This window comes from Ictidomys tridecemlineatus, chromosome 11, assembly GCF_052094955.1.
Source record: "Ictidomys tridecemlineatus isolate mIctTri1 chromosome 11, mIctTri1.hap1, whole genome shotgun sequence".
Lineage (NCBI taxonomy): Eukaryota > Metazoa > Chordata > Mammalia > Rodentia > Sciuridae > Ictidomys > Ictidomys tridecemlineatus.
In genome coordinates, this window is record NC_135487.1 from 11,208,235 (window position 1) to 11,220,557 (window position 12,323).

The 12,323-nt window shown below is 60.4% G+C and overlaps 1 protein-coding gene across 1 annotated transcript in view; it reads left to right on the top strand.

Moving 5' to 3' along the window:
• The first annotated feature begins 3,916 nt into the window (after window positions 1–3,916).
• The window catches only part of Arhgef10l (Rho guanine nucleotide exchange factor 10 like), a 124,406-nt gene continuing 115,999 nt past the window's right edge, over window positions 3,917–12,323 (top strand). Inside the window, exon 1 of the mRNA XM_078025412.1 lies at window positions 3,917–4,045. The gene's annotated coding sequence lies outside the window, so the exon portion shown is untranslated. The remainder of the gene's footprint in view (window positions 4,046–12,323) is intronic.

A 12,323-nucleotide genomic window follows, 5' to 3' on the forward strand; every position in this document is an offset into this window, starting at 1 on the left:
GCTGCTCCTGAGCCCCCTCCTGGGAGCGGTGGCCCTGTCCAGCCCACCTCTGCCCAGCACCCTCCCTCTGCGGAGCGACTTGAACTTGGAGACATGAGGTGGGGGGACGCGCCTCTCGACATTACCAAGCCCTGGTTTTCTCGTTCACAAAACAGCCAATGGCCCCCATGGCGCTTCTCAGGAAGAGGAGACAGGAATCGTGTGGGAGGGACGGTGGTGGGCAGGGGTCTCGGCAGGGGGCCGCTCACCCCACCCCTCTGTCCCCGAGCATTCATCAGTGTCTCTGGACATTTGGGGGATCCTTCTGGCATCTGGGGGGCCGAGGCTGTAAGGCAGGCAAGGCGGCAACCAAGAGGAGGCAGGTTTAAAACGGCCGCTGAAGGAGGCTGTGTGGAGACTCACTCCGGGCGGAACCCACCGGGGGGACAGGAGGAGGGTCAAGGAGAGACCGCGGGGCTGACCACCCGCCTGGGATTTTATGGGGTTCTCAGCAGGAAGGGAAGGCCTTGGGACAGGAAAAGGGATATTTAGAGTCCCTTGTCCCAGTGGAGTTGGGGGGGGCTGGCTGAGATCCAGGGTTGGCCGAGACCCTGCTGATTGACAGGTGGTGTCCCCCTCCCCCTCCTGTGCCTGTGGGTGTTTCTGTGGGGGGAGGGCTGCTTGGTGCTTTGTTCCTGAGTCACCGCCACCGACCTGACAGAGGCCCGGGTGCTGTTGAGCATCTTCCAGGAGCAGGACAACTCCACCAGCTCAGACTTCTCTGCTGCAGCTTCTCTGCGGTGCAAGGTTGACGGATGGGGGACAGGGGGACAGGACAGACTGGGGGACAGTGCCACTCTTAGCTGGCACTTACTGAGCCTCGCTTGGTGCTGGGTGTGGGGAGGGGGATGGTAAGGACCCAGGATGGGAGGGACTCAGCCTCTTCCTCTGTCCTGGGGAGGCGCAGAGGGTCTGGCACACCACGGGCAGAGGGTCTGGCACACCACGGGCTCTTGGACACTACTGCTGTGCATCAAGAGTGGCCTCCAGCTCTGAGGCCCTGTCCAGATGGCCAGGAAGACCAGGCCCGTGCAGGCTTGCTGAGTGGGGCTCTGGGTGCTGTCTCAATGCATGAAGGAGCAGCTGGGGGTGCACGTGGCTTCTGTTGGTGAACACGCGCCCCAAAGCATTCTCTAGCCACCTCGCCAGGCAGAACGTTGCTTAGAAACGCCACAGCTGGGAAAGCGAGTCTCCCCACAGAGTGACCCACAGGGAAGGGAAAGAAGGGGAGGTGGGCAGGCGCCGTGGTCCACACCTGTGATCCCAGCTACTCGGGAGGCTGAGGCAGGAGGATAGCGTTTGAGGCCAGCCTAGGTAATGTACGGAGACCCCCTTTCTTAAAACGAAAAAAAGTCAAGGTGAGGAGGTGGATTCACTGGTTCTGCTATATTCAGCCCCACCTGGCCGCCTGGCCGCCTGGCCACCTGGCCGCCTGGCCTTGGGGGTGGGGTGGAGGAAAGAGGGACAAGAGGAGACCCCTGTCCCCAGAGGGCAGTAGAGAGAGCCTAGAGGTCTTTCCAGCCTTCACACGATGGGGTCTGGTCCAGGTTCCAAAGGAAGACACAAAGGGTGACCCTGGGCCCTCCTGCTCGCTGCTCTGGGCCCCTGACCATTGGTGGTGCTGCTGCTGCTGGGGCGGAAGGCCAGCTGCCCTGCAGGTGGGCTGAGATGGAAGGGCGGTGGCCCCAGGGTGTGGCAGGAAATAAGAGTGACCCGGCAGGGCCGGCCTCCCCTCCCTGGGGTTAAGGGCAGGAGCAGCAGGGGTGGGGGGCTCCCTCCTGGCAAGGCCCGGAACCAGGGAACCAAGGCCAGGCCTCCCCTCTGTCCAGGACCTTTCAAGGGGAGAGCCCCCCCCCGTGACCTCTGCAGGTGGAGTGGCCACTCTTCCCCCTTCCCGCCCCCTTGGTCACACTCCCGGCATTAATAGCAATGACAATCACAGTGCACCTGGTGACAGCGGAGGGTTGGCTGCCCAGTGGAATTCCCGATGCCTTACGCCGACCAACTCCTCAACCTCCTGCACCCTCTCTCCGGTTCCCATGCCACAGATGGAGCCGGGACCCAACCCAGGCCACGTGACTCTGTCTGCAGGTGCATGGCCTCCCGGGAGGACGGCCGGTCAGTCACGCTGACACCTCCTCTTCCAGGCTTTGGACCTTTTCAGTCCAGCAAGGGCTTGCTCACTGGGGTGACTGGTGGAACCCGAAGCTTTGGATTCCTGTGCGGTGACACGGTGGGTGACACATACCTGCACCGCAGGGACTTGGAGGCCAAGGCAGGAGGATCATAGGTCAAGGTCAGCCTGAGACACTTAGCCAAGACCCTGTCTCAAAATCAAACATCAGAAGGGCCGGAGATGTAGCTAGCGGTAGTGCACCCCTGGGTTCAATCCGCACAGAACAATCAATCAATCAATCATCAATCAATAATGAAATCAAGAAAGCACCTGTCGGCGCAGACACTCTGTGGGAACTTGGGCAAGTCTCAGGAGCCTTGGTGGTGCGGTGTCTCCTTGTGGAGACAGTGACCAGGATCACGGTCACCGTCATCTAAATCCAGAGGCCTGGCAGGAACAGCGGGGGCTTGGCAGGCCCCCAGGTCACCGTCACTGCTGGCTGCTGCGCTGTGTGTCCCCAAAATAGCTGCCGAGGGGAGAAACTATCAAATGTGAACCTGCTTATAAAGACAGGGTCCGGCCAGGGTTGGCCCCAGGCTTGCCGCTCTCTGACCTTGACCTTGACCTCAGTTCCTGAGGCTTTGACTGCAGGTGCCCTGGCCTGGCGGAGTGTGAAGCCTGGCCCCAGCAACACGGGGCCGTGGGTGCTTTTATTTATTGTGCTGTGTGGCCGTGCTGGGGATGGCGCCGGCCCCGAGCCTGCCCACCTGCTAGGAAGGGGCTCTACGCTGACCTGCCTCCCATGCCCTCCTTAGTTTTCGAGACGGGTTTTGCGAAGTTGCTGAGGCTGGCCTCCAGCTTGCCTTCATCCTCCTGCCTCCGCTTCCCGAGTAGCTGGAGTCACAGTGCCCTGTGCCAGGCCTGAGGTATTTTGAGTGCAGGGGCTGCTCTGTCCTTGTGTCCCTGTCCTGGCTTTTCTGGGGTACATGGGATGGGCTGTCTGTTTCTATTAAATGACATTTTTCCTGATGTCCAGACACCATTGCTGTTAATCAGCTCAGATGTTGGTAAAATTTGGGGGTGACGGACCACGGGAATGTAGACCCGGCCGGACCCCTGGGGGGCTGGCTGACCCTGCTGTCCTGAAGAGGAGCCTTGTCACCAGAGCCACCCTTACTGCCTGTCCCCGGGGGGCCAGGAACCCTTTCTTTACACAGTCTCACTCCACTCCGTGACAACTGTTCAGCTCAGAACCTCATTATTATGATCCCTGCTGAACCAGGAGGTAACTGAGGCTCAGAGAGACCAGACCACTTACTCGAGGTCACACAGCGAGGGCTGGGGTTCAAGCCTGGGTCTTTCCAAGTTCAACCCATGCGCGTCCCCTTCCACGTTCTCTGGTTAAACGTGTCCGGGCCCACGGTGGACCTCAGACTCTCCCCTGAGCCTGTGTCCTGCGCCCTATCCTGGGACCGACCGCAGGCAGAGCTGAGTCCTGCTGCTCAGCACCCCTGACCGGCCCCTGCTCTTTGAGCTCCGCCTCATCCAGCCAACTTCCTGGGCCTCCCAGGTCAGGCCGATGGACGCCCCACCTGGCCCAGCCCAGCGGGGCCCGGCCTGACTCAGCCTGGCCCGTCCTCGTGGGCCAGGCCACCTCCTGGCCCTGGGCTCTCCCTCCCTCCCGCCCTCCCGCCCGCCCGCCCGGCAGGTCTAGCCGGTGAGTGACTCACACACCTGGTCTGCGCCGCCGAGGCCGCGAGTCAGTGCAGCCACCCTGGCCTCGCCCGCTGTGCCAGCTGCTGCTTCGCCCTGCGGGACCCTTCCCTGAGCTGCGTCCTCCCGCTCACAGCCTGCCTTCTCCCAGGTCCACATCTGGACGCCGAGGACCAGGTCAGCTCCCCCCGCCCCCCCCTTGCCAAGTGGGAGAGGACCGCCTCGTGGTGGGGTACCGGGGTCTCTGCCGCGTTGACATCCGTGTGCTCCGGGCCCAGGGACACCGTGCTCCCTGCCAGGTGGCAGTGGGGATTGGGGACACCTTGGGACGGGCTTGGAGAAACCGCACTGGTGGCCTCCTCCGTGGCCATGACCCTGACCCTGTGGCTAGCGGGCAGGTGGGGCGGCCTGGGGGGAGGAAGGGCCAGGGAGCCTGCTGGGGAAGTCCCCGCTCACTCCCTGCTGAGGGCCACTGAGCTGAGGTGACAGCTCAGGACAGCACACCAGGTCAACAGGGTGCACCGCAGGACGAGGCTCTGAGTCCCGGGAGGAGGTCAGGGTCACGGGCTGAGCTGGTGGTGGGTGCCTGGCCCCCCTCCCTGCCGGCTGCTGCCCGCTCTCCCCCTGCAGCCCCCTCCCTCCTGGCGCCCTGAGCGATTTCCCAGGCAGAGGTTGGCTCACAGTTGGGAGCCGTGCTAAAGGTCACCAGGCTGTCCTGGCCACAGATCCCTGACAGGTGGTGGATCAGCCACAGCTTGACTATCCCCAGGGATGGAGAGCTCGCTGCTCTGAGGGCAGCCTCTTCTGCTTGGTGGCCGAGGTCCAGGGACCCATGTTCCAAAGCTTGCTGCGTTTTGCTTGGTGCCAGGTATTTTGTTATCAAGCTTGGTGGGTTTATGAGCTCGGGTAACCCTTTGACACCCTCTTGAGATGAGTATGATTCTTGTCACTCTTATAGTTGAGAAACCAGGCACAGAGAGGTTGGGTAACTTACTCAAGATCACACAGCTTGAAAAGAGGGGAGCTGGGATTTGAACCCAGGCAAAACTGGGTCCAAAGAAGCTGGCTGAGGCCACGAGGGGATGAGGCTCAGCAGGGATGGGGACAGGGTCCTGCTGAGCCTGGTGAGGCTGAGTCTGCAGGGTGGACACTTTGGTGACCATGTGACTGTCTTTGTCCCTTCCCCTGCTTCATTCATCCCACCCCTCACAGAGGCCCCCGAGGCCAGAGTCCAGGGCCGATGGCCAGCGACTCCCAGGGCGGGGTGTGTCGAGAGCCAGGGAAGGTCCGAGCAGCCGGCCCAGGGTCTCACCCACACTGACAGTGGTGTCCACTGAGTCCCCGGGGCAAAGGAGGTGGCTGGTGAGGGTGACAGAGGGACACAGGGGGACCTGGGGCCCGAGCCTCTTCCTTCTGTCACGTCTGGAGTGACCTCTGATGCCCTTCGTCTCCGCCTGCCTGGCTCATCTTGGTGATCAACAAGGGCGAGCCTGTCCTAAGGCATGTCACAGTTTACAAAGCCAGCCCACGTCCCTTGTCCTGAGGGTGCGGTGCACCACAGCCCGGGGAGCTGGGCAGAGCACCACCAATGGCCATCCCCATAATGCCTGTCCCCACTGTGGAGTGGCAGAGGCTCAGAGAGGTCAGGTGACCTGCCTGAGGTCCCACAGTGGAGAGGTGGCAGCATCAGACCCTCCCTCCTGCTCTTCACAGAGTGTGTCCACACCCAGGTTGGCACCTCCTCTCTGTGCTTTTTTCCTCCACAGAATTCTGGAACAGAGATCCTGGAGGAAAGAGAGAGGGGCCCAGCATTCAGCCCCTAAATCAGGGTCTCCTGAGGCTCTACTGCGGGCCACCCGTTCTCTCTGTCCCCTGAGGGCTGTGTTCCTCTGAGTGGGGTCCTTCCAGTTGGGCCCAACCAACCATGGACCAAAACCTCAAACTAGGAGCCAAAATAAACCTTTCATCTTTTTATATGGATGATCTCTGGTAGTTTGTCATAGTAACGGAGAGCTGGCTGACAGGGCCCTGTGGATGGGACAGGTCTAGCCCTGTTCTCATCCCTCTCAGCTGGAAGACGAGAGAAGGGTCCGCTCTGTCTCCTGCCAGGACTTCCTCTCTAGAATAGTCATGCGGACAGGTGGTGGCTGAGGTGACCCTGTTGTCCCCCTCTACTAGTGACCATGCTATAACAACGATGATGTCAGCTACAGCACTGCCACCGTAGCTACAGCTCCCCCTGTTGGGCACCACCAAGTGCCCGGCGTGGTGCCTGGCATGGTGCCTGGCATCCTGCAGGCCATGGCTTCTCTAGTCTCTTGACAAGCCCCGTCTCACCGATGAAGCAGCTGAGGCTCAGAGAGGTGAAGTCTCTCCCCCAGGATTGCACAGCTGGTCAGTGGCACTGAAGTCACAGCAGGCCTGAGCTCTCACCCGAGTCACCGTCCACGGTCACACGTTATGTTCTCAGTGTGGTCACTGCCGCGGCCGCTTGGTGGACCTCTGTTCCGTCTCTTGCCCCCGGGCGGGAATGGGCTGCAGTGGGTTTCTGGTCTTGTTTCACCTCTAACTTGGGACTTCAGGCAAGCCGCTGGGCCACGCGGGGCCTGGTCACCCTGCTGGGGGCAGGGGCTGCTGGCTGAGTCCCTGCGACCCACCCAGGCCCATGCCCGGTCCTGGCTGGAAGTCCCCTTTAAACCCCAACGTGCAGAGAGAAGGAGTCGCCCGACAGTGTCCCCAAGTCCCTCTGTGCCTGCGGGAGCCTTGACTTGACCCCTCAGGTCACCTTGACAGGCAGAGTCAGCCGGGCCGAGGGGGGAGGCTGAGACGGAGCCCCCCAGGCCACAGGGAAGCAGGTGGGAGCAGGGGTCTGAGGCCCGTCTGTCTGTCTGCACAGTGGGCACCCCACCACGGCCAGCACTCCCCCGGGAATGGGGGTGTCCCAGGGCTCCCCGGGGTTCCCAGGTGCCAGCGGTGAGCAGGCCTAGAGGCCCAGACCCTGGATTGCAGGAGGCCAGGCTGCAGGGAACAGTCCCGGGCGTGTGGCAGGTGCACCTGTGGCAGGCGGCCAGGTGCCGCCTCTTCCCACCTTGCCCTCCAGCAGAGTCGGGAGAACCCCTTCCGGACCTTCCTTGTCTGGGGAACAGAGGCACAGTGACCAGCTCTCCTGGCCACACTGCAACCTGCTCCACAGGGATCCCTGGTCCCTCCTCCTGGCCCAGCCAGGCCCAGCTTGGCCACAGCCCTGCAGGGACACGTGAGGCCCCAGCGGCGGGCGGGAGGGAGCAGCAGGGTTGGGGGCACCCCTGCCCCGCCCCCGGCTCCTTCTCTCTCCCCTGCTCTTTCCCCCTGAGCAAGTAAATCTGATAAGCATTTTTTTCCATCTGATAAAAGAGGTTCCCATGTCGGGGCTGGTTGGGGCCCAGCGCCCGGGGGAGGGACCTGGGCCTCGAGCCCGGAGGCGGCCCCTCCTCCCCACTCCATCCATCATGCCCTTTGCAACCTTGAGCAGACCCTTGCCCTCTCTGGGCCAGTTCCCCCTCCTGGGGTGGAGGGGCTGGCTGCGATCACTCAGCTCTGAAAATCTCTGGATTGCTCCTGCGGGTCCCCTGCCACCCGGGCCCTGTGGGCTTCCTGCCCGCTCCCCTCTCCCTCCCTCCCTGCCTGGCCACAAAGCCCAGGAAGTAGGGGAATTTGGCTCCTGTTGGGGCTGGCAGAGACTGGAGCGATGGCCTCCAGATCCTGCTTCTACCCCGGGCTGGGGGGGGGGGGCATCTCTGGAGTAGACCCAGGATGGCTGTGCTCGCCGTCTGTGGGGACAGAGGCCTGCAGGTCCCCCCTACCTGGACCAGGATGGACTTCAGGGTCAGAAGCTCTGTGCCTCCCGGTGGGGAGAGCTTGGTGTCACTGTCTTCATCTGCACCCCTGCAAAGGGGGACGGTCCTGAGTCACCGCGGGTTGAGTGAGTTCCTGTGGGATGGTCACTAAACCTGGTGCATAGTAGGTGCTCAGTAAAGGGAAGAGCGTTGCCGTGCACCAGAGCCGTCCTGGTGCTCTGTATCTGGCAAATGGACCAGCTCCAGAATGGCAGGATGCCTCAGTGTGCTGTCCTGGAGCACAGTGACAGTCCCATTCAGACAGGTGGCTGTCTCTAAGAGGGCAGGGCCCACAGGGTTCTTCCCAGTCTTTGGTCCTTCCTCTCTCTCTGCCCCTGATTTTGTGTGTGTGTGTGTGTGTGGGGGGCTACTGGGGTTGAACACCCTGAGCTACATCCCCAGCCTCCCCCAACTTTTTGTTTCTGAAACAGAGTCTCACTAAATTGCTGAGGCTGGCCTCGAACTTGTGATCCTCCTGCCTCAGCCTCCCGAGTCTCTGGGACTGCAGGCGACTGCTCTTCTCCTTCTTACAGTTGTTCTGTAAACTAGGAAACTGGGCCTCACACGTCTAGGCCTTATCTCCTGGGACTGCTGGGCTATTTTATCCCTGAGTCTTGCCTCCCCCACAGGAAACTGGGAAGCCCAGCTCTGCCCAGGGAATAGTGGGGGAGCACTCTTCCCACTGCTCTCACCCCGGAATCCGGTGGCTGAAGCCACTGTTCACAAGGGAGGAGGACTTGTGGTCAGCCGGAGGTCTCCGAAATATGCTGGAGAACAAACTTTAAAGCCCCGGCGGGGGGGGGGTGCTCCAGAAGTCTCCTGCAGGGAGTGTGGGGGGGTCCACGCCATTCAGAGCTCCGCTCTGTCCCCAGGCCCCTCCCTGGAGGGGGCTTCAGCACTGGGTACCTTTTATGTGCCCCCCCTCACCTGGAGACACAGAGCAAGGGCCCAGCAGAGGGGATCCCCTAGAAGGTGGTGGCTCCGGGAGAGAGACGTCAGCTCCCATCGCCGCTCTGTCAAACTACCGCGGGGCTCATGGGACCGCCACCCTCCTTCCCTCCTGCCCCAAAGATGTCAACAGACTCCTCTCCGTGGGCTGGGGGCCGTGCCAGGGAACTTCCCAGTTACACAGAAACTACCTCCAGCTCCCTCCCCTTTGCTGAGCGGGTGGTTGGGGGTGGAGGAGCTGATGCCTGCTAGTCCTGCTCTTATTTTTCACTTGTATTCATTCATTTATCGTACTTCCACCCCCTTCCATTCATCTATCCTCCATCCATCTGTCCATCCACCCATCTGTCCATCACCATCCATCTATGTATCTGTCCATCAGTCCATCCACCTATCCATCCATCCACCCATCTGTCTATCCATCCACCCATCCATCTGTCCATCATCATCCATCTATGTATCTGTCCATCTGTCCATCCACCCATCCATCATCCATCCATCCATCCGTCCACCCATCTGTCCATCCACCCTCCATCCACCCTCCATCCATCCATCTATCCATCCATCCATCCATCCACCCATCCACCCATCCATCCACCCATCCATCCATCCATCTGTCCATCTGTGCATCCACCCATCCACCCATCCACCCATCTGTCTATCCATCTACCCATCCATCTGTCCATCCATCCACCCATCCATCCATCCATCTGTCCATCCATCCACCCATCCACCCATCCATCCACCCATCCACCCATCCATCCACCCATCCATCCATCCATCTGTCCATCCACCCTCCATCCATCCACCCATCCATCCATCCATCCACCCATCCACCCATCCATCCACCCATCCATCCATCCATCTGTCCATCTGTGCATCCACCCATCCACCCATCCACCCATCTGTCTATCCATCTACCCATCCATCTGTCCATCCATCCACCCATCCATCCATCCATCTGTCCATCTATCCACCCATCCACCCATCCATCCACCCATCCACCCATCCATCCACCCATCCATCCATCCATCTGTCCATCCACCCTCCATCCATCCATCCATCCATCCATCCATCCATCCATCCATCCATCCACCCGTCCATCCATCCACCCATCCATCCATCCATCCACCCATCCACCCATCCACCCATCCACCCATCCACCCATCCATCCACCCATCCACCCATCCATCCACCCATCCATCCACCCATCCATCCATCCACCCATCCACCCATCCATCCACCCATCCACCCATCCATCCACCCATCCACCCATCCATCCACCCATCCATCCACCCATCTGTCCATCCATCCACCCATCCACCCATCCATCCACCCATCCACCCATCTATCCATCCATCCATCCATCCATCCATCTGTCCATCCACCCTCCATCCATCCATCCATCCATCCATCCATCCATCCATCCATCTGTCCATCCACCCTCCATCCATCCATCCATCCATCCATCCATCCACCTGTCCATCCATCCACCCATCCATCCATCCATCCACCCATCCACCCATCCACCCATCCACCCATCCACCCATCCATCCACCCATCCACCCATCCACCCATCCATCCACCCATCCACCCATCCATCCACCCATCCATCCACCCATCCACCCATCCATCCACCCATCCACCCATCCATCCACCCATCCATCCATCCATCTGTCCATTTGTGCATCCACCCATCCATCCACCCCTCACATTTACTCTTCCATTCCCCTCCCTCCCTCCCTCCCTCCCTCCCCCAGCCCCCCAGCCCCTCCATCCGCCCCTGCAGACTGTCCATCAGGTGCCGTCCTGGGCTAGCACTGGATTCTGGAGCTGAAACTCTGTGAAGGCAGGCACAGTCCTGCCATCCGTGGTGACGGGCAATCAGCAAGCAGGCAGTTTATTTATTTATTTAATTATTTTTTATTTATTATTTTTACAAAAGTTCATTCTTAAGTTTACAACAGACGCCACATAGCACTTCGCTGCAGCTGTAGGTGGCGGAAGCTGTGCCGCGGGTCCTGGCGTCGGAATAGGAGCGGGCTCACTGGCCACCGTCATTTCAGCCACAAGAGAAGGCTCACTCTTGCCAGATCTCTTCCCCCCGCCTGTGGCTGGGCCTTCCCCGCGGCCTTGGCTTCGGCTCCTCTGTCTCTGTTCGAAGGCCTCCTCTTCCTCACCGTCTCCTTGGCCTGCTTCTTAGGCTGGGTCAGGGGCTTCTTGCCGTCTTTGCGGCCGGACATGGCGCCTAAGGCCGCTACCCGAGACCTTGCCCCTCCAAGCAGGTGATTTGACAAGCCCCAGCACCAGCACCCAGAGCCGGGGCCCACACACCTTTCTTTTTCTTTTCTTTTTTTAAGATTTACTTTTTAGTTGCAGATGGACACAATACCTTTGTTTGGTTTACTTTTACGTGGTGCAAGGATTGAACCCAGAGCCTCCCACGCGCCAGGCAGTACCCCAGCGTGGATGACGGTAGCGCCTGCGCGTGGGGTTATTGTGCTGAGATGAGATGACACAGGTAAAGGGCTGGCCCAGCACCTGGCACCTAGCGAGTGCTTTCCAAGTGTGAGCTGGGAGAATGCTGGGGAGGAGGAGGAGGAGGAGGAGGAGACCACCCAACATGGGCCCGGCTCTAAGTAACAGTCACACCCATGAGTTGCTGGGGGCAGGCTGTGGCAACAAGGGAGCCAAGCGCAGTGGCTCATGCCTGTGATCTCAGCAACTTGGGAGGCTGAGGCAGGAGGATAGCAACTTTGAGGCCAGCCTGGGCAATCTAGCAAGGCCCTGTCTCAAAAGAAAAAATGAAAGGACCTGGGACATGGCTCAGGGGTGAGCACCCTGGGTTCAGCTCCCAGTGCTGGGGGAGGAGCGGAGGAAAGGAAAGAGGGTCACAGGGCATGGTGATGCAGGGCAGGCCCCAGCGCCAGCTTCTCTGGGTGGGGCAGCCATGAGCCAGTCTTGCACAAAGGGGCCCTGCGAGTGGCACTGGGCGTGTGGGTCCGGGGTTCTGCCGGGGAGCCCGGGCCGCTGCTGCCGTCGGTCTGGTTTGCCCAGTTAGGAGCTGCAGCGTCTCGGGGTGAGATGAGGCCCGGACTCTCTGCAGGCACAGGGGCAGGCGCCAGGAAAATTCCCAGCAGCTCAGGAGGCTTGGCGGTGCAGGGTCAGGGACAGGGCTCTAGATGGAGCTCTAGCGGGAAACACAAATGGTCAGGAGCCGGGTGTGTGGCGGCACACCCTAATCCCAGCCGCTGGGGAGGCTGAGGCAGGAGGATCGCAAGTTCAAAACCAGCCTCCGCAACTTAGCGAGGGCCTAAGCAACTTAGCAAGACCCTCTCTCAAATTTAAAAACACACACTCTGGTAGAGGCCTATAAGGGTCTCAGAAAAGGCTCATTTTCCAGAGCCCTAGACAAGGAATTGATTCATCCTAACCTAATGAGGCCACATGCTCTGGGGACAGGAGCACAGACTCTGGATTTCAACCCCAGCAATCCAGCTGTGTGACCTTGAGAAAGTCACTGAACCTCTCTGGGCTGCGCTTTCTTCATTCATAAAGCAAGACAAAGCCACCTTCCTGGCAGGGCTGCCTGCCGGGGGCTTGGTGCACAGTAGGCCTCTGTCAATGGGAGG